Genomic DNA, 20,830 nt, shown 5'->3' on the forward strand with positions numbered 1-20,830 from the left:
TTTTCTCTATTTTTAAGATGAAACAATATTGGACCCAATGTAGGACACATTAAAAATGTTCTCCTTTTTCCGTTTTGAAAGGGAGATTAAGGTTGGCAGTTTGGGTTCATTTGGAATAATATGATTATGGCTGATGGATAGTGTTCACTAGACCTGGGTAGACGCAGGAAGAAGATGTTACATTTCCAACAGTGCCCTTAAGGTATCTATAACAAGGTTTCTCATATTCAAACATCTCAGTATTAAGAGACACCACATTTGAAATGACTTAGCTCTTTTATCAGGGCTGTGTATGTCAGGTTCAAACATACCATTATATATTTAACCTTGCAGAGCTGACTTGGCACACTGGCATTTCATCAGCAACACCCTGCTTTTCACCCAGTCAGCCACACACACTGACGCCCGGGTGCTGTCCAACACGTCCACGACCGGCGACAACTGAGCAGTTGGAGGTCAGCAGCTTATTGCTCCAGGGCATCACGACGGCCTCTTTTTTGAAGGAGGAGAGAGCGTTACTCATTCACTTCCCCCCCCCCCCCCCCCCCCCCCCCCCCCCCCCCCACCCCCCCCCCCCCCCAGTCAGATTATTTCTCTAAAGCAGTGCAGAACAGGAGTGTCATGACTCAGCTTTTGGCCCTGTCCACTCTCTCGATTGTGATGATGTAACAGATGGCATACTCACCCTGATTAGTCACAACAAAGGAAAAGTCTTGCTTAAATGTATCGCAGCTACCGAAGCTCTGATTCCACAATTAGTCTTTCCTGGACACAAACAGAGCTTCAGATAACCATGGGAGTGTGCTACAAACAGAAATGTGATTAATTGGCTCTGCAGATCGTATCACAGGGCAACATGGTTTTATATTTAAGAATAAATCCCACATGGGTGTATGGCTGCAAGCTGGACCCACGGAAAAAAAGCTTGATAGATTTTCTGTGCTGCTGATTTTACTGGATAGTACTACATATGTTCTCTCTGCTTGTAGCTATTTACAAAGGGAAGTAAGGTACTTAGAGATACAAAGATTCAGGCTTTATTTGACTATATTTAACAGTTACAGTGTAGTTATTGGAAAAGAAAAATCCAGAGCTCTTCCAACAGTGCAATTTACAATATATACTGAAGAAATTAAAGATTATGAAGTTGAAAGTGCAGGTGACACAATGGTGCAAGTAAAATGCAGGAATAAGTTAACTATATACATGTAAAATAGAATAGAAATAATGAAAGCATGCACAACTTAAAGGGGACCTATCATGCTAAATGCACTTTTGTACGTCTTTTATACATGAATATGTGTCCCCGGTGTTCCAGGGAACTCACCAAGTGTCAGAAAACACAACCCTCTCTATTTTCCTCCATACCCAAATCTCTAAAAAAGGGGCTGCAACGGATCTGATAAAAACTGATCCAGATTTGAACACTGTCCTGACGTCAGGACGGTGGCGCTACGGCTATTGGGCCAACTCCACCAATCAGGAGGAGACAGCCACGGCCATTGCCGTTCAAAAGCGCTGGAGACGCTGTAGTACATATGCCAGGCCAGTAGATGGTGCTGTTCTCACTGAATCTGCCCAGAGCTAGAAATTGTCAAATTGAGCAAAATGAGACATGGCTAAAATGCATGATCTGTTTGGTATTTTGAAGGAAAAAAAAGTATAAATATGCCTTATATAGGTATGGTCCTACACTATATTATTCAAATATAGCATGATAGGTCCACTTTAACTTAAATTAAGCCGCCTAAGTTCTAAATGTGGTATCATCTACTGTAGTCATCCGTTTCCAATTAGCATTTTCTCTGAGCTTGTACACACCCACATTGCAAGGTGCGAGAACTTGCCATTTTGGAAAGTGCTGAGTGTGTTTTTCACAGCAGGGTGGCATGGGAACACTGAGTGATGTCAACATACAGCGGCCATATAGACTTTGTGTGATGAATCAAATGTCTTTTTTTTAATGCAGCATGGAAGAGACCGTTTGAAACAGAGTGTTTTGCCTTATATATAATCAGTTAAACAATGCTGACCTCATAACAAGGGGGATTCAATCAGTCATACATTAACCTTTCCTCAGTAGCCTACAATCACCTTCTACTCTTAACTTACTTATAATTTAAACACATCACGTATCAACAACATCAATACATTGATTATGAAATGTTAAATTCCCAACCCCTTTCCACGGCACAATCAATAGAGACATAGACATAAAGCAGCTGGACTTCTTTTTTTACGTCAGACTCAGCTGGGGAACTGGAAATGAAGCTGCTCCAGATGAAGATGGTAACTGTAAATATATTACAATGACAATACTACAATATGAAAACTGGCACACTGATTCTCTTTCTTTCCCTCGCTGAGTGCCTCTTTCTGCTCAAACCATCCAACTTTCTCTGCCTCCCGTGCTTTCACTCCTCTTCCCTCCTCTGCTCCTCTGTCTCTCATCAAGCGGGCAAGGCGTAGTGTGTGGTTGGTGTGAGATAACAAAGGCTGAGGAGTTCACCATTATATAATATGTGTGGAGGCTGAGGAGGTGGAGGAAGAGGAGGAGAGGCAGCAGGGTTAGTATGGAGCCAGAATTGGGTCACTATTCTAGCGCGCAAAACAAGCTACTCACGAGCGAAAAATGTGCTTTTACACGCGCATAAAATGACCCTGGCGCGCAGATTAAACCCCCGCAAGCGGCAATGCGTTCGCTCGCGAGAGAGACAGCCCTCTTGCTCGCTCGCGAGAGTGTCAGCCTCACTCGCTTGCGTAGTCTATCTGCGCGCGCGTGAAAAGTTTCTGACACTTTGGGGCGGAGCCACTGGACTTTGATTGACAGCTGCCAGGAAGCCCGGAGTTGCCAGGTTTGATCATTGCCGAGGAGTGACAGCAGCAAGATTAGTTGGACGAGATTTATTGGTGAAGTTGTCCATAAAAAACTATTATATTCATAAAGTGTACAGCTAATATATATATATCCATTAATTTGATATGAAACAATATATTTTTGAGTGGGCTGTATCTGTCGAAAATTGCTAGCTACTGTCTGCTGAAGAAAATGAATGTCCACAGTGTTAACATGTAGAAAACAAGTTAACCTTGAGGCCGTTTTATGATTACCCTGTCAGTGTGCTGTTGAGTTAGCTATGTAGCTAGCAAACATTAGCTGGGTGATTCTCTGAATTGGGTGCCGATTTTAAATGAAAGGAAAAAAAAAAAGTTTAAAGCAATTAATTAATACACAAACAGGGTGTTTTGCATCACAATGTAAAACTATATATATATATATATATAGTTTTAAGATCATTGGTTGTCTTTGTAGTAGACAACAAACATATTTGCATGTCCTCAGGTGCACCATAGAGAGTATCCTGACTGGCTGCATCACGGCCTGGTACGGCAGCTGCACCGCCCTCAATCGTAAGGCTTAACAGAGGGTGGGGAAAACTGCACAGCATATCACCAGGACGGAGCTGCCATCCATGGAGGACCTTTACTCCCAGCGGCTCAGGAAGAAAGCCCTCAGGATTCCAAAAGACCCCCATCACCCCAGCCACAAACTGTTCTGTCTGCTGCCGTCTGGCAGGCGGTACCGCAGCATCCGGACTAAAACCACCAGACTCAGGGACAGTTTCATCCCACAGGCGATCTTCGATTTCCAATGATTTAATATAATTGTTTGCCTGTCTGGCCATTGTAATCGGGCTCTTTGAAGATCCAAAAATCCACGGTTTTCTTAAATTTCTGATCGGATTGGCAAAAACTTCAGAATTTGTATTGACCGCCATTCAAATGACAGCTTTGTTTTCCCCAAAAAGTGGGCGGAGCCGTACTTTTTGCCCGGAAGTGACGCATGTGTTACTCTCATGTATAGAGAGGCAAAGTCCCTCCCTTTCCGGTGGACCTCCATGGGACCTTATTTCGGAAAAATTATGTAATAGGCGCATTCACACCGCAGTACTTTTCCCACAAAGGTTCATGAGAACTTAGTTCATGAGAACTCTTTAGTTCTCATGAACTAAGTACAGATCACGTTCATACCGGAATAAATTCCTGGGGAAGGATTAGGCAAATGAAGCCGCTGACGTCACTTCTTCTTCTTCTGCTTTGGGTTTACTGGCAGGCCGCAAACAACTTCACGGCGTATACTGCCACCCGAAGTCCCCGGCCGGAAGTCTCCGGAGTTAGGGACTGGCTTCAGTAGAAGCTGCTGGGACTCCCAGCAGCTTCTACTGAAGCCTTCCGAGTAAATCGCCAGAACGCCGACACCTCCTCATCTCCACCGCTCCCATGTTTTATTTTGTGTTGCCATAAGTTAGTCTCTCTGCGTTTCTGCGCTGGGCTAATGCTAATGCTAATAATGCTAATGCGAGGATAATAAAATGGCGGCTTCACAAAACTTTTTGGGAGTTTTACGGGGCGTGGTTTGCATTCCGCCCAGCCAATCAGACATAGGAACCTTTTTCTCCCACGAAAGTACCTGCTCTCTAGCAGGGATGGAAAAGGGGGTAAAAAAGGTTCTGATGAACTAATTTTAGTTCTGGCTCTTTTTGGTGTGAACGCGACATTTCGGAACTATATCGGAACTAAAGTGGGAAAAGTACTGCGGTATTGAAGTCAATGGCGAGAGAAACGTTATCTTTCGATCCCGTTTGAATTGTGCCACGAATTACACATATGATGTTTGTCAATTTAAAAGATAATTTTGCAAGTAAAAAAAAAAATGTTTTGCCGTAAAACTGTGAAGTAAGACTTTTTTTGTGTGAAACCGCTCAATGAACTACATCTCTGGTCTCACACAACAACACACGTCACCAAGATGGCCGTCACTACTGTCCAAACAAGGGATTGAGTCACCCTCACCACAATGAAACACGTCCAGAAGAATGTCATGCAAAGCTGCCTGCCTGCCTGCCTTCCTTCGATTCTCCCTGAACTGCCTGATCTTTTTAATGTTCAATGTTAACCATTTGTGCAGATAGCATGAAGTAATAAAAGATTGCCGATGCTAATGTAGCGTTAGCATGTCTCCCTCGGGGGCATCCAGGCTTAAAGGTGTATTATAGAATGATCACCGGTGTGACAGTACTCTTCAAAGGGTTCACGAAATATGACTACTACTCTACTGTTTAACACTTTGGTTAAATTAATGTTACTTCATGTTAAGGCTAATAAAAATGACAAGGCTAAGCTGGCTGTAATGCTAATGCTTGCTACTAGCTAGGTAGCTAACTTGATCCAGCCATTCCTGGTCCTTTCATCAGGCAAGAAGCGAAAGAACGAGCAAGACCCATTGCTGGTATGATTACAACCTGGTACAAAACACACAGGCATATTGTTAAAGTTATCTTATCTTAGCTATCTCTTATATTTAGTGGAGGAAAACAATTATGACATCACTTACGCGACTCTGGGATTTGTAGTCTTTCTAGTTGCGTACTTTTCATAGTCTTATATTTCAACAGTTTTACGACAAACTCTGACTTTTTTTACATGGAAATGATTTTTTAAGATTGACAAACATCATATGTGTAATTCATGGCACAATTCAAACGGGATCGAAAGATACGTTTTCACTCTCCATTGACTTCAATACATTATTTTTCCCAAATAAGGTCGCATGGGGTGGAAGTAGATGGGCGGGACTTCGCCTCTCACATCCACAACATTAATCTGGCTGCAATTTAGAAATTATTTATCTAATATATCATATTCAATCACTTGCATATAGACCCTTATTGCACTATTCCACTATTTCACTTTTTTACAATTTTTCTTTTTGTATTTACTTGCACTATTTTTTCTGTTTTTTCTGTTTTATTGTGTTGCACTGTTGGAGGAGCCTGTGACCTAAGATTTTCATCGTCATAACCACACTGTAGCTATGTACGTATGACTAATAAAAGCCTTGAACCTCACTAAGCATCATTACATATTCATTCAATATTGAAAATAAAAATTGCCAATTATACCAAAACGTTATCATAAAATGGCCTCTCGGTTAACTTGTTTTCTACATGTTAACACTGGACCTTCATGTTTCCTACCTATTGTAGGTACTTACAGCAGACAGTAGCTAGCAGATTTCGACAGATACAGCCCACTCAAAAATATATTGTTTCATATCAAATTAATTGATATATTAGCTGTACACTTTACGAATATAATAGTTTTTTATGGACAACTTCACCAATAAATCTCGTCCAACTAATCTTGCTGCTGTCACTCCTCGGCTCTTGGTAGTTCAGGCAATGATCAGCAAGTAGGAAAAGGAGGGCAGGATAGGGCTAGTAGCCTACGTTGCAGTGCTCATTTGTCTTCCACATAACACACACACTCACAAACAAACGTGCACACACACACACACACACACACACACACACACACACACACACACACACACACACACACACACACTGGCCTCCTTTCCCTGCATCGCAGATTCAGCAGGCTGCACTTCCAGATATGGCCTCATAATATTTGAACTTTCTCAGCTTTGTGTTCCCACGCTGACAACCACACACAAAGATTTTCAAGTCAAATCACCATTTTTGCTCTCTTTCTTTCTTACAGTGTCACTCACACACACACACACACACACACACACACACACACACACACACACACACACACACACACACACACACACACACACACACACACACACACACACACACACACACAGGGACTCTCAAGCTCTACGGCTCCCTCCAGCCCCACCCGCCTGTCCTCTGATGGCCTCCCACTCATGCCACATTAAACATTTAGTGAGGCACTCTGGATCTGTGTGACACAATCTTTTAGCACCGCCAAGCTACTGTAACAGCCCTCACACACTGTGGAAAAAACATAGGTGCATGCTTGTCTGTGGAAACCTGATACAGCAGTCATACTATTCCCTCCTCTACCTATCCGTATCTCTCTTATGCACATACACGAAACGCCAAAGGGAAAAATCAGTGGAACAGAAGGGCCCTGCTGTGTTGAGAGCAAGACCTGCATTAATCAATATTGATCCCTGGAGTGTGTGTCTGTACGTGCGAGTACTTATGCAATGTGTATGTGTTTCTGTGTGTCATAGTTTGCCTCTCTGCTGCAGTGAAGTGTGACCCAGGGTTGGGTGTATCCAGTGCAGTAAAATGTTGCTGTTATGTTCCCTGCAAAATGTTGAAGTTATATGGAGACAATTGGCTGGATGTAAAATATGTTTTATTTTATGCCCCTTACATGCAACATCGGGGGGGGGGGGGGGGCGTTTGCTTTCAAACATTAAGTGTTTAGAGTATTTAGTCTACACGGCACTAAGAATGTAGCACCATCTCCCCACATTTTGAGTGACTTCATTGAACTAGAGGCCTTAAGTCTCATGCTGCACGAGCCAATTCTCGCGAGGATTCCTCCCCTTTACCACACACACACACACACCATCACTCCTCCTCCTCCTCATGTCCCCAGCCCCTCCCTTTCCGTCTCTGTTCGCCTCTATCCTCTTCAGCCTTGCCTGCCTGTCAGAAAGATACTCCAGTGTTGGAGGCTAGGCTACCCTCCTCCCGGACCCCTTACGAGAGCCAGCCGCCGTCGTACCCCAAGGCTCGGGCTCCCCACTCAAGGTTTCAACCATGGCAATCCCCGCTACTTGCACCCGGTTTACAGACGAGTACCAGCTGTACGAGGAGCTCGGAAAGTAAGCAGCAGTCGTAACGTTACAGTGTGCATCGTGTTTGTCTTGTCGTTTTGTCCCCCACCCCCGCAACCTCGCCTAACATTATTTCTGGTTATCCAGCTAGCTGGTGATAGCTGGCCAGAATGGCTTACATATAAGTCATGTTTGAGTGTTTTGTAAATGTGTCGATATGTGTTAAATTGTGGCTGTTCTGTCGTGGTGCAGTCAGGCTAAATAACCGTTGCTATCGGATAGCTAACTACTCCCGCAGTAACGGAGAGCAGCGCACTAACGTTCAGTTACTAGCCAACGAGCTACCATGCTGATATTGATAAACTAGCAGAGTTAGCCCACTAGCATTGCGTATTTTAGTCGGTTATGGTGGTGCATTGACAGCTGCTAGCCCTTCCGTGTTTGCTAGCCGGTATTTTCTGGTCTGCTGGACCCGTCAGCGGGGCCCCGGGAGACGCCGGAGACGCAGCCCTGTGACATTTCACTGGCCCCCGGGTCTGACAGCTCCGTGTTGCCTCGGTAGACCAGAGGCTGTGGTCGCTAGCTAACTAGGCCGACCACTTTTTCCCCTCGAGCAGCTGCAGATGATTTGTGTTACCGTGTTGAGTAACGTTACGTACCCCTGGATCACTTAATGAGGAAGTTATTCGGTGTAGACAGCGCTGCGTTATGTTATGTTTGCATTGTAATGCCCACACACCAGCTGGCCAGAGCCTCATGTTGTCAATAAACGCATTGACGTTAAATGGAGGTGCTCGTAAGGCACGGGCTGACATAACGGCAATTTGGCGTTTACTGTGTTAGAGGCAGTGACGTGTTTTCTCGGTATTTTGATGACGGCAAGAAAAGCGGGCCACTGCCTCCTCTGTTTCATCAGCAGCAGCAGCAGCAGCAGCAGCAGCAGCATCTGTCGTTCTTGGCAGGCGAATGCTTTTTTTCCTGCTGTTGTACCAAAACCAGGGCGACACTGGCCTTTTATAAAGATACACCCGCTTTAATTTCCAGCTGCCATTTCCACTCTCTGCCTAGTAATTGACGGTAATCGATGGTACTGATTGCACAGCCACTGCACTGGCACACGCACACACACCTACACACAGGGGCTGTACTGCTCCTTATCGCTCTGCAGACTGACCACTCGCCTCTGATTGTGCTTCTGCACCCGTTTTGGTAATGCTTTTTGCCCCGTCATATGTTATTAACGTCAATGCACTGACTTGTACTTGTGTCACCTCATTTACTGGTAAATAATTGAAACTAAGAGCAGAGTGGTAGGAGCAGAGTGCAGCAGAAAGTAGCAGCAATATATCAACCAGAGGAGTACTAGGCAGCCTTTCCTCTTTCAAGAAAACTGCGTAGGGCCAGATACTGCAGGTAGTAGAGACTGTGGTATAAGCGCTATGAAAATCATGCATAATTACTTGTTCTGTGATGCTCAGAATTGAACTAAAGCTTCTAGTAGGTGAACAAATATGGAGCATCCATCTAGGTCAATATAAAACTCCCCGGTAGGAGTTGTTTTACTGTACACTTTCTTTTCAGCTTAGGCAGATTTATAACTGAACGTTGTTACTTGTGAATGTATTACATATTGCCCATTGTTGTGTGAGATGCAGCCCATTCTTTCTGCTGGCTTTTGTAAATTGAATTTCCTGCAGATCTGAAGGTTGCATTGTATTGTGTGCCTATTAAAGATTAGCAAAGTACTTGGCCATTCATTTATAATCCAAGACCTGAGTTGATATCAGCACTAATGCTTGAGAAGCTTGTTATATTGATCCCAATTTGCTTGGTTGTTCCCCACCTTTTCAGTTCCTGCATACTGAGGCTTTGATACTAATAACTGTAAACTCAGTGTTTGTGTGTGATCTGCATGTGAAATGGAACTGATTTTATTTTTTATTTCTTCTTAGGGGAGCTTTTTCAGTGGTGCGTAGGTGTGTAAAGAAGTCATCAGGACAGGAATATGCTGCAAAAATCATCAACACTAAGAAGCTGTCTGCAAGAGGTATGGTAACACTAAACACTCACACAGATGCAGATGTGTGTATATTGGATATTTGATATATGACAAGCTATACAGTACATTACATACATTGGGACAGCCATCATTATTGACATTCAGTTTCTCTATATTTGAGAAGCACTTATTATATATGAACATAGGTGGAAATATCTGTTTCTGTTTAATCCAGAGAATTTGGCAAATCAAAGTTCTTCATCCTACTGATGCATTGCATCATGCAGATTATTGATTTCAACTTTGCTAAAGCTTACATATTGAATGCATAACTAATCTCTGCTGGGTCATGTCTTTCATCTCTGTGAATGTATCGTCATATTGCCCAGCCTTATTGAACAGTGTGCACATGAACAGGAGTCCAATGGCAGAGGAGATTTTTTTTATTCAATCATTGTGTCTGTGGGGAGTTCTTATCTGCAACATCTTGATGGTTTAATGACCCTCTTTATAAACACTGTATTGAATAACTCTCAATCGCTCCTCTGTGGTATCATTAGACAACTGCTGTACAATGAATTGATCCAAAATATTAGGATGCTCTTCATGGAAAAGGCACACGAACAAGCCCGTAATAAAAAACAATAAGGACAGGCAGGATGGGAAAGATGTTTGCAGTCTAATATCTTGTTAATTGTTGTCGGTTTTACGTAGCTCCACTGCCCACTCCTTAATTGTATCTGTTGCGTTGGATGTGCATGCCTGCAATAGATCCACACCCACGTGCACATGCCTGCTTTAGCGTGCCATGTTGTAATGATGACGTGAGCCTGTGTCAGTGTGTCAGAGCCTCCCCTGGCTTCAGACTGAGATACTTAATTGCTTTCTCCTTTCTGTATCTGACAAATTAGTCCTGCGCTCCTTCCTGACATCCACACACACCTGGCTCCCTTTGTTCTCTTTCCTGCACTCTCTCTCATCGCCTCCGTGCCCATCTTCCTCTGCTAGCCTCTCTCACTCATTGCCACTCTCTTGTCTTTCTGTAAAGGGGGATTGGTTTGTATTGAGGCTAATCCACTTATGGTAAATGTATCTCATCAACCACTAAGACCCCACAGATTCTATAGGCGCCTCCCTGGTTTCCCTGTTGTTGTCTGATGGCATTTATGTGTGTGTGAAGGAGAGACAGAGAGCGGGTAACACTAATAGAGCGTGTCTGTATTGTGAGGTATCTGTGAGCGTGTTGTAATACCGTTATTGTTCTAGCCATGCCATCAAGTGTCCACACAGGGCAGCTCCTGGTATTAATGTCCCACCAAGGAAAAGTAAGGGCTCAGCAGAAAACAGTTGGCTGTTCGCAGAGGCAGGCAGCACAATGTAGGCCTGTGTGTTTGTGTGTGTGTGTGTGTGTGTGTGTGTGCCAGAGCAGAAGAAAGCTGGCCAGGAGAGGAGGAGGAAAAGGAGGAGGTTTTTAACAGTATAGACTCGTAAGAAGATCAGTGACACAAGTGAGGCGAAATGAGATGCAAGAAGATTTTGTGCGAATAGAAACATTGCGGTAGACCCGCCTGGCTGACGAAACATGCACCTACACACACACAACACACACAGGCAGCCAGTGCGTGAGCAGGCAGCTTGCCTGGTAGGATTTGGGTGGGTTTTTTTTAGCCCGATGGGGCGAATGTGACCTCACGCGTGGCCTGGTGGGTAAGTCTCTCAAAGCTCTGGTAAACACTGCAGTAATCTGAGGAGGGGGGAGGGGTGAAAGGGAGGAAGGGAGTGGAAAGAAGGAAGGAAGGAAGGAAGGATACGAAAGGAGGAAGGACGTGAGAGGATGGGATGTCAGGGATGTATGTAGGCCGTTGGCTGCGGGATGGTCCAGCCTACAGGCAGTTGGGGGCGGATGCGAGTGGGCAGCAGGGTACACAATATGTGCACGCTCACAAAAAATACATGCACCTGATTCTCACTCCTCAGAATCTAAGGTCTTAGATGCTATCTGGTATGAAGTTATTCTAGTTTATGGATGAATGAGTTTAAATAATTAAAATTACGAATAACATATTGCGCATAACATTTCACAAAATCAATGTAATGCTTCTATGTCAAAGATGAAATTGACACTAGGACTACCACTTACGTTTAACGCCATTATTGAATAATTTGACAATTATTTTCTAGGTTAATTAATTAATAATTTTGTTATACAGAAATAGTGCAACACGTCAATCTCAGTTTCTCAAACTCCAAGGTAATGTTACTAAATGACCTAAATCCAAAACGGGGGATTTTACAGGCTGAAAACAGCATTTTCTGCCATTTTTGCATAAAACGCAATCTTTCATCAAAATAGTGATTAGTTGCTTTGTCAACTGTTGCAGCTCTTAATGAGACTGTAGGAAAAAAAGCTATATATGATTTAAAAGTATAAATCCCTCAACATTGAAACAAACATCATAAAAGTTATATGAAGGATTGAGGAGGTATTTTTGAAATTCTATAAATAACATTAGCTTTACATGGCAATGGGAAACGTGTAATGCAATTTCCTTTCGGCATGACGAATTCTCTGTTTTATTTTGTTGTTGACGAGTGAAGGAACTGAAGAGTGGATGGCTGCTGCAATGTCTGCTGCAACGGGTGTGTGTGTGTGTGTGTGTGTGTGTGTGTGTGTGTGTGTGTGTGTGTGTGTGTGTGTGTGTGTGTGTGTGTGTGTGTGTGTGTGTGTGTGTGTGTGTGTGTGTGTGTGTGTGTGTGTGTGTGTGTGGGTTGTGTGTGTGTGGTGTGTGTGTGTGTGTGTGTGTGTGTGTGTGTGTGTGTGTGTGTGTGTGTGTGTGTGTGCTGTGTGTGTGTGTGTGTGTGTGTGTGTGTGTGTGTGTGTGTGTGTGTGTGTGTGTGTGTGTGTGTGTGTGTGTGTGTGTGGTGTGTGTGTGTGTGTGGTGTGTGTGTGTGTGTGTGTGTGTGTGTGTGTGTGTGTGTGTGTGTGTGGTGTGTGTGTGTGTGTGTGTGTGTGTGTGTGTGTGTGTGTGTGTGTGTGTGTGGTGTGTGTGTGTGTGTGTGTGTGTGTGTGTGGTTGTGTGTGTGTGTGTGTGTGGTGTGTGTGTGTGTGTGTGTGTGTGTGTGTGTGTGTGTGTGTGTGTGTGTGTGTGTGTGTGTGTGTGTGTGTCGATATTTATTTACTGCTTAAAAGTGTCCCATATTTCCAACTCAGTCCAGTTGTTTCCTTGCTTAGCTCCTGGAGCCTGAAGTCTCTTATTATTATTTTTTTAATGGCAAACCTCTTGGATTCAGCAGTCCCCCTGAGTGTAGCCTTTCTCTCTCTCAGACCTCTGAATCACCACCCACATCTCCAATTTGTTCAGTGATTGGAAGAGATCACATTTTTTGCTCATTGGTGGCTTTTTCCCCATCAAAAAAGCAGTCCACCAATCATGGTTTGTAGGCGGGACTAAGAACAGGCACATCGTATTTGTACATGGCTACTAAGATACATCCTTAAAAATGGTAGTGACATAGACATGGCCAGAAGGGTGATTAGCCTGGTTGGCATGGACACAGCTGTACTGATTACTGTAAGTTGACTAAATAATGAATGAATAAATACATATGAGAAGATTTCCACTTCAGGAAGCAAGTACTGCACTGTACATAACATCTAGATTCTTAATAAATATCACATTTTAGTTCAGAATTTTATTTTTGAAAATAAATGTATATTGTGAAAAACGTAATATTCTGCTTAAAGCTAGCATCTAAAAACATTCTCTCACCTCTTGCTAACCATGACAACATGGAAAAGTTGAGGCAGATTATGTTTGTAAGCTGCTGCGCGAAGAATAAAATGCAAACTTCACCGTAAATGCGGCGTACTGTCCTCAGTGCTGTGATGTCTGTCAGGGAATGATTTCGCCCTACATGTTTACCTTTCGCCCTCTGACGCAGCTGACCAACCTTGAGCAGCCTTTATCTCCCATAAGGAGGGGCTGCCCTAGCAAGTTGTTGTTGTTACCAGTTTATGACCGGGCAACTCTCTTTCAGAGATAGTTATTGTTGTGGGACACCTGGAACACATCCTTCTCGGGGTGTAGATGACCCTGAGCCATAAGCGTCAACAAATGTGATTCAGTGTCCTCAGCTGTTAAGTCTATCTATTGAAGAATGTTGATTATTACACTCTGAACTAGTTAAAACCTTGAGCTACAGGAGGGTTCTTCAGAATTGATTGTGGCATCTCAACCGTGTGGTCAAACCGTGGCCCGTGACATGTCTTGTGAATTCTCCGGCCGAAGCTCCAAATAAACCATCAGTGTTTGCCATCAACACTCCAGCTCTCCTCGTGTCTCTCGGAGTCCTGACTCCCATTGCTTCAGAAGTTTCCCCAACAATGTGAACAACCCAACTTACCTGTTCTGAAACAGACGCCAGCTCGTTTACGAATCCTTGTGGGTGTGACCTTTATTTATACCGTGTCATCACCGCTCATATGAAGTCAAAGCGTACAATAAATTATGAACAATGAAATTCCTTACTCGCCTTCGAGTCAGTACGTCATATACATGAATATGAGGTATAAATAGGGCTGCTCGATTATGGCAAAAATCATAATCACGATTATTTTGGTCAATAATTGATATCACGATTATTAAATACGATTATTCATTGACTTTGAAAACATCCATTTATTGAACTTTAAAACAAATAATAATTTGAACAGTGTCTTTTTAACTGTTGATTACCCTGAACGTATAATTCAACTGAAAAACCAATACAAAAATAAATTAAGGTAATGATGGGTAAGTTTGAGAAACCGGCTCGAGATACACTTTTTGTTATATTCCATGGAATGCTCTTAACATCCCGATAGCATATCTTAAGTGTTTGGACAAAAGATCCACAAAAAAATGTCATCTGTGGAAGCCGTAGTACTGTAAAAAGCACGACCAATCATTTTAGCCGGCCCGGCTAAAATAACTGGATGGCCTACCTGCCTGTCAGCCTTCCATCTGTGCACAAACTTATCTCGTGCCCTCATTGGTCATGTGCGCGTTCGTGTGTGTTGGAGGAGGGGCTCTGTAAGGAAGTGGCAGATTTTTTCCGGCTGTGTATTTTCAAATTCTAGCGCACTCGAGCTGGTTTCTCCAAAATTACCTACCCCACCTTTAGATAAATAATATCAAAATAATAAATACCAATAAACAAGATCAACAAATATTTGGAGCGCACTTCCATAAGCTACTAAACATATATAAATATGATAAATAAAAATAAATTAGACTAAAATGAATTAGATCAAATATGTTCTAGTCCACTGTCACAACCTAGCAAAGCAAAATAATCGTTTTTTTCGATAATGTTGTTTTCGTAATTGTGGCAGGCCAAAATAGTAATTGCGATTAAAATACGATTCATTGCACAGCCCTAGATATAAAGCAATAAATAAAGAAAAGTAATTCATTGTAGTGAGCAAGTAACCTTAATGTCTGAGTGTGGATTGAGCACAAATCCCTCATAGATCTAACCTCTTTTGCTGTCCTAGTGCACCATATTGATGCATTAAACTTTAACATGTTCTACCCCCTAGAGTGCCGAGGTCTACCCACCATAGTCTTGCCAATCTTCTGGTGACTCTGCTACATTCAGAGCTTAATCAGATTTTTAGACCAACTGACCGTAATGTAAATCAAAACATTACCGCTAGTCTTGGAACTTATTGGCTTGCTGCGTTTTTAAAATCATGCTGTGAGTAAGAGTTACCGTAGGAACTGGGGGTGTGGTTACCCTTTAAATCGGCATATTTCCTTTAGAAAATGTGAAAAAAATTAAATTAACTTCTCCCACTGCGTCAACAGAAAATGGCTAACATCATTTGGCTACCACAATGTCAGGCTGAATAATCACGTCAGTAAGTCTGATCATCAAGCAGTGTGCTTCCTGCCATTGATCAAAAAGAAACTCAGCTAATGAGATGTTTTTGGTGTGTAGTGGTTACCATAGTGACCACAATGGCAGATGCTTATGCATTGTAAAGAGGCAGATAAATACTCATATAATTAAGACATGTGTTTTGCTATGTACACGTATCTTACCGCCAGTTAGGTTGGTGGGACAATTCTTCGAATTGGCAAGTCACAACAACGCCTTGTGTGGCACTCAGGGTAAATCTTATATTAGTGTTATATGTACAAGACAATTTTGTTTCGGGTTGGTATTTTGCTGGAAAGAATTTAAAAGAAATGCTTGCTCTTCATTTTAACTTCATCCAAACGACGATTTCTCACAAGTTACCAATCCTCGTTTGGATTGTTATAAATGCATCAGATAATAGCCAAAAAATGTTTACTGCTACAATTATTGACAAATATACCACAAAATGACATGGACGCTGTAATTAAGAAAATAACCAACTCCTGATAACAACCGTACCATTACTACCATAGTATCAAACCAATGTACATTTTGGGCATCACTAAGAACATCATTGTAGGATTGTTGGGTCATATTCTCGTTTTCTTTTACTACATATTTCCTGAATTGATGTAACTTGTATTATCTGAATATTGCACTACAATGTGTGCATATGTTCAATGTTGTGTATTGGCTAAAACATCTTCATTACATTTTATCTAAAAGACACATGTACTGGCCCAAAGCAGATACTCAAAATGTCAAAAAGATTTAGTCAACACTCCCCTGCTCTTACAGTTTGGATATATGTATGTATGTATGTATGTATGTGTATATGTATGTGTGTGTGTGTGGCCCTCTCCATTCTCCTCAGCTGATGTAAGATGGCTGTAGGCCCGCCCCATTGCAAAGCAGATGGCCAATTAGAGAGCAGCAGGAAGTGCCAGTAATTACCCTCCAGCCCTCTCTTTCCTGTCTTCTACCACACACTCTCGCACCAACAAATAAGGAGATTGAATGAATTAGTGAGTGCTGCAGTGACACTGCACCAGGGTAGACGGCTATACACAAACACATGCACGCGCACACACGCTCGCGCGCACACACAGGGGAGCTGTGATCCTCTTCTAGCAAATGGACGTTCCATGTAATCCTCCCTCCTTCTCTGTGTCGGTCTCTCAGTCCTGCGTCACTGGTGTAATTAAAAAGAGGTTCAGGTCTCTCCCTTATTCACTCGCTTTCTTTCGGATGAAGGAAATCTATACCTGCAGGGAGACAGCAGGGGGGTTAGCGGAGGGGAGATGTGGAGTGTGTGGCACCGTGTATGAGAGCGTTTTAAACTAGCTAGCAACAAGTCAGAGAAAGCCAGGGGAAGAACAATGCAGTGAGGTTGCAGAAAGTGACGCTGCTTTTTTATGATCCTGTGCTCTTTTATTATGCCTGTATTGCAGTTGTAGAAGAACAGTTGGGAACGTCGATACATGATTGCTCAGCAACAGCATGTGAATTTGATCTCAGGCTGTTGCAGCACTGGGGAAATGAATGCAAATCTTAGTGAGGCTGGTGTAATCGCTGTGGAGCTGTGGGGCAGAGTTGGCCTCACCACATTGGTAAAACACACACATACACACACACACTGAGTCATGCAGGATCTTCACTGCAGTTACCCAAAGTCACCTCTGACCTCAGCTGCACGGCTCCCAAAGTGTTAGGAGGGAGTAGTTTTAACGCAGTCATGTGGTTGTTACATCCTGTACAAACACATACTGCTACAGGATTCAGTAAAATCCTCAAACAAGGATGTTAGTTTGGACATGAGGTGTGTGTGTGTGTGTGTGTGTGTGTGTTTTTGTTTTAGCTAACATATCCGCTCAGCAGAAATGCAAACACTGTTTTATAACTGGACTTCACACTAAACTCTTTGCACACAAACACATGCACAATTGCAAGTACAAACTTGTTTACTGTTCACTCATTGCTTCACACAGCCTTAATTTTCACAAATGGTTTAATAATCTGAGATAAAACCATACCTGTGGGAAGCAGAGTTTTGATAATGCACCTTAAGTCTGTAACCCTATAGGCAAATGTAGCTCGTCTGAGTTACAGTGTAGTACAAATAGATTAGAGCCATCGCACCAAATATTTGCCTTTGCATACACAAAAGTGATCTTGATCTGTTACACAAATAAACCCATCCCTTTTTTAATATTTGAATTCTTGTACTTCAACAGTATTTTTTAGACTTATGCTTAGGGGTGTAACGGTATTCGTACCGAAATTATTCGGTATGGGCCCTTCGGTTCGGTACACGTGTGTACCGAACGAATATAACGTTAAACGTGAAAAAATCGATAACGTGAAAAACCTTTTGGAAGTAATCTCAGGTGCTGCGTCGCTGCATTCAGTGTAATTTTCTCCCATTGGGTTCAACGCGTCATAGAGTGACCAAGTCATTTCATTGGACGAGAGGCATAATATGAGAGCTGGTCACAGGGATGCGTTCAAATTTAGTCAGTCATTTGAGGAACTGGCGAAATGGCGAACGCAGATAAAGTTGAGCTCGAAAATCCTCCAGCATCATTGAAGTCTCCGGTTTGGGAACATTTTGGTTTCGCAGTTGCGTACAAGGATGACGGACAAAGACAGGTGGACCGAACCAAAGCTGTTTGTCGGCATTGTTCAACTAACATTGGTTACGCGGCTGGCAATACGTCAAACTTGCACACATATTTGAAAAGGCATCACCCGAACGCAGTGGCGTAGCCAGGAATTATTGTGTGGGTGGGCCTGGAGAAATGTAGGTGGGCCAGGGGGAGACATATTAAGCGTGGGGTCTGAGCTGAAACTTCTTTAATGATTTTTGAATGCACTAATTGAACATAAGCATAAATTAGCAGTGAAAACAAAAACATAGGCACGGCGGCCTCAGAATGTGTGTAAAATTGACATCCACATGACTAGGGATGGGTATCGTTAAGGTTTTAACGGTAGGCCTACTACTACTTTTATCGATACCGCTTATCGACCCGGTCCTTTAACGGTACTTTTATCAGTTATTTTGGAGAAAAAAAGAAGGTAAACTAACTAAACAAATTGTGAACAAAACTAACATTGCTTTTTATTTAAATTAAATACATAATATTTCACATCAAAAGAAACAACAATGTTTTAACAAATTGTATTAAATAATCTGATGACATAATTGTAAACAGAATAGCTGAAACTTTAACAAAATAAATTACTCAGTTCCCTCTAATCATTAACCCATGTTTGAATAATTGAGTTAACTCCGTGTGTTGCTGCTAGCATACATAACACACCTGACGTGGAAATGTTACTCGTGGATGAGGCTACAGAGCCACTAGAAAGTAGGGATGGGAATTTGAAAGCAAATGTATATTCGAATATTCGACCCCCCCAAAAACGGTTAACCGGTTAACCGAAATGTACATATCCTTTAAAAAAAAAAAAGATTCGGTAAAAAAAAATAAAAAATAAATAAATACATGTTCAAATAAGTATAGAAACCAAGTCGAATTTGTCAAATGTATTGAACTGGTGATCACAGTTTGACAGCTATAGGCCTACAGCTTTCATGTGCGGAGGCGATTCACAATCAGGCCAGCTGTAGAGAAGACCCTCTCAGCTATAGCGAGAGAGAGAGAGAGAGAGAGAGATCAGCACCTGCAGCTCTGCCCGCTGTGAGGGACTGGTGAGCGGAGCAAAACACACCTTTAGACGTCACCTAACACATTTAGCTATGGCACTGTCGTATACATTGAATTATTAAATTTGATAATATGTAATCAACTTAGGCATCCCTCCCAAAAAAAAAAATTAATAAAAATATTCATAACTCATATTCGAATACCTGAATAATTATTCGAATACCTGAATAATTTCGAATATTCGATTAATCGTTCCCATCCCTACTAGAAAGACAGTCGAAAACGGTGTATTTCTCCGTCTGAATGTGGTGCACTTTTGCTAAATGTTTTGACAAATTGCTCGTGTTACCGCCCACCCGGGCCCACCCACAGCTACGCCACTGCCCGAACGTGAATATCACCGGTACCAAAAGAAATATGACTGAAGTGCAAACCCAACTCCCACTAGCATTTAAGCCTCCACCACTCGCAAAAAGTTCAGACTGAGCTAAAGCTATTACAAACGCCAAATATCCTTATGTTGCCATGTTAGCAAAGCGCTACCTGGCTGTATCTGCTACCTCTGTCCCTAGCGAGAGGGTGTTCTCCACAGCAGGAGACATTAGTGCAGATCTGCCCTTTCGGCAAGCAATGTGGACAAGTTCATCTTTCTTTAAAAAAAACATGAAAATACAATGACAAGCAAGTCCTAATGTCAAGCTGGCTGCTTAGGAGAGTACTAGTACAGTACAGTACAGTACAGTTCAAGTATAGATTATTTCAGATCATCGAAATGCTGCACCTTAATGTTTATTATTATATTTTTTATTTGAGTGAATACATTATTCACAGTTTAATAATAATAATAAAAAAAAATATGTTTTGTGATCATTTTTCTGCTGTACCGAAAACGTACCGAACCGTGACCTAAAAACTGAGGTACATACCGAACCGAAATGTTTGTGAACCGTTACACCCCTACTTATGCTACATCAACTTTAAACTTTTCTGTAAATAATCTTTATAGTAAGTGCGGTGTTTTGCTGCATTTGTGGCGTCAGGTTGACCCATACCATGTTTCTGTTTTGATGAAGATGAGTTTCCTGTCTGCCTTTTATTTGATCAAGACAAACTGTTGTGATGCAAAATGTAGATTTATTATATCCAGGAATTGACCAGCTTTCTTGAAAGACAAAAACCCATAAGAGGAACTTCTCTCTGCAATGAAATAAGATTGACTTATTTAAATGTAAAACAATGAGAAATTGTTTATATTTTTGTTTACCATTTGTGCCAACTCATGTTTACTGCAGGAATGTGGAAGTATTGGGTGGTAATAATGAAAAGTAATATTGTCTGACTCCTACAGCAGTGATGTACGTGTATTATGTTTACTATGTGATACTCTTTTTGTTCTTCACCTGAATGGACTTATGAACATTCTTACCTTATTGTCTATTATTGTGCTAAACACAGTAGTTTGAACAGGTAATGATCCACATGTGTTGCTGCTCTGTGATCTAACTTCTCGGTAACTCTTCCTTTCTCAGACCATCAGAAGCTGGAGCGAGAGGCTCGTATCTGCCGTCTGCTGAAGCACCCCAACATCGGTGAGTTTCTCTGCACATGACCTTGTGATGTGTAATGTGT

At 42.2% G+C, this 20,830-nt stretch overlaps 1 pseudogene; it reads left to right on the forward strand.

Annotated features, from left to right (window-relative positions):
* The first annotated feature begins 7,464 nt into the window (after positions 1-7,464).
* Positions 7,465-20,830, forward strand: part of LOC117473889 — a 37,938-nt pseudogene continuing 24,572 nt past the window's right edge.

The sequence above is a fragment of the Trematomus bernacchii genome, unplaced genomic scaffold, assembly GCF_902827165.1.
Source record: "Trematomus bernacchii unplaced genomic scaffold, fTreBer1.1, whole genome shotgun sequence".
Classification (NCBI taxonomy): domain Eukaryota; kingdom Metazoa; phylum Chordata; class Actinopteri; order Perciformes; family Nototheniidae; genus Trematomus; species Trematomus bernacchii.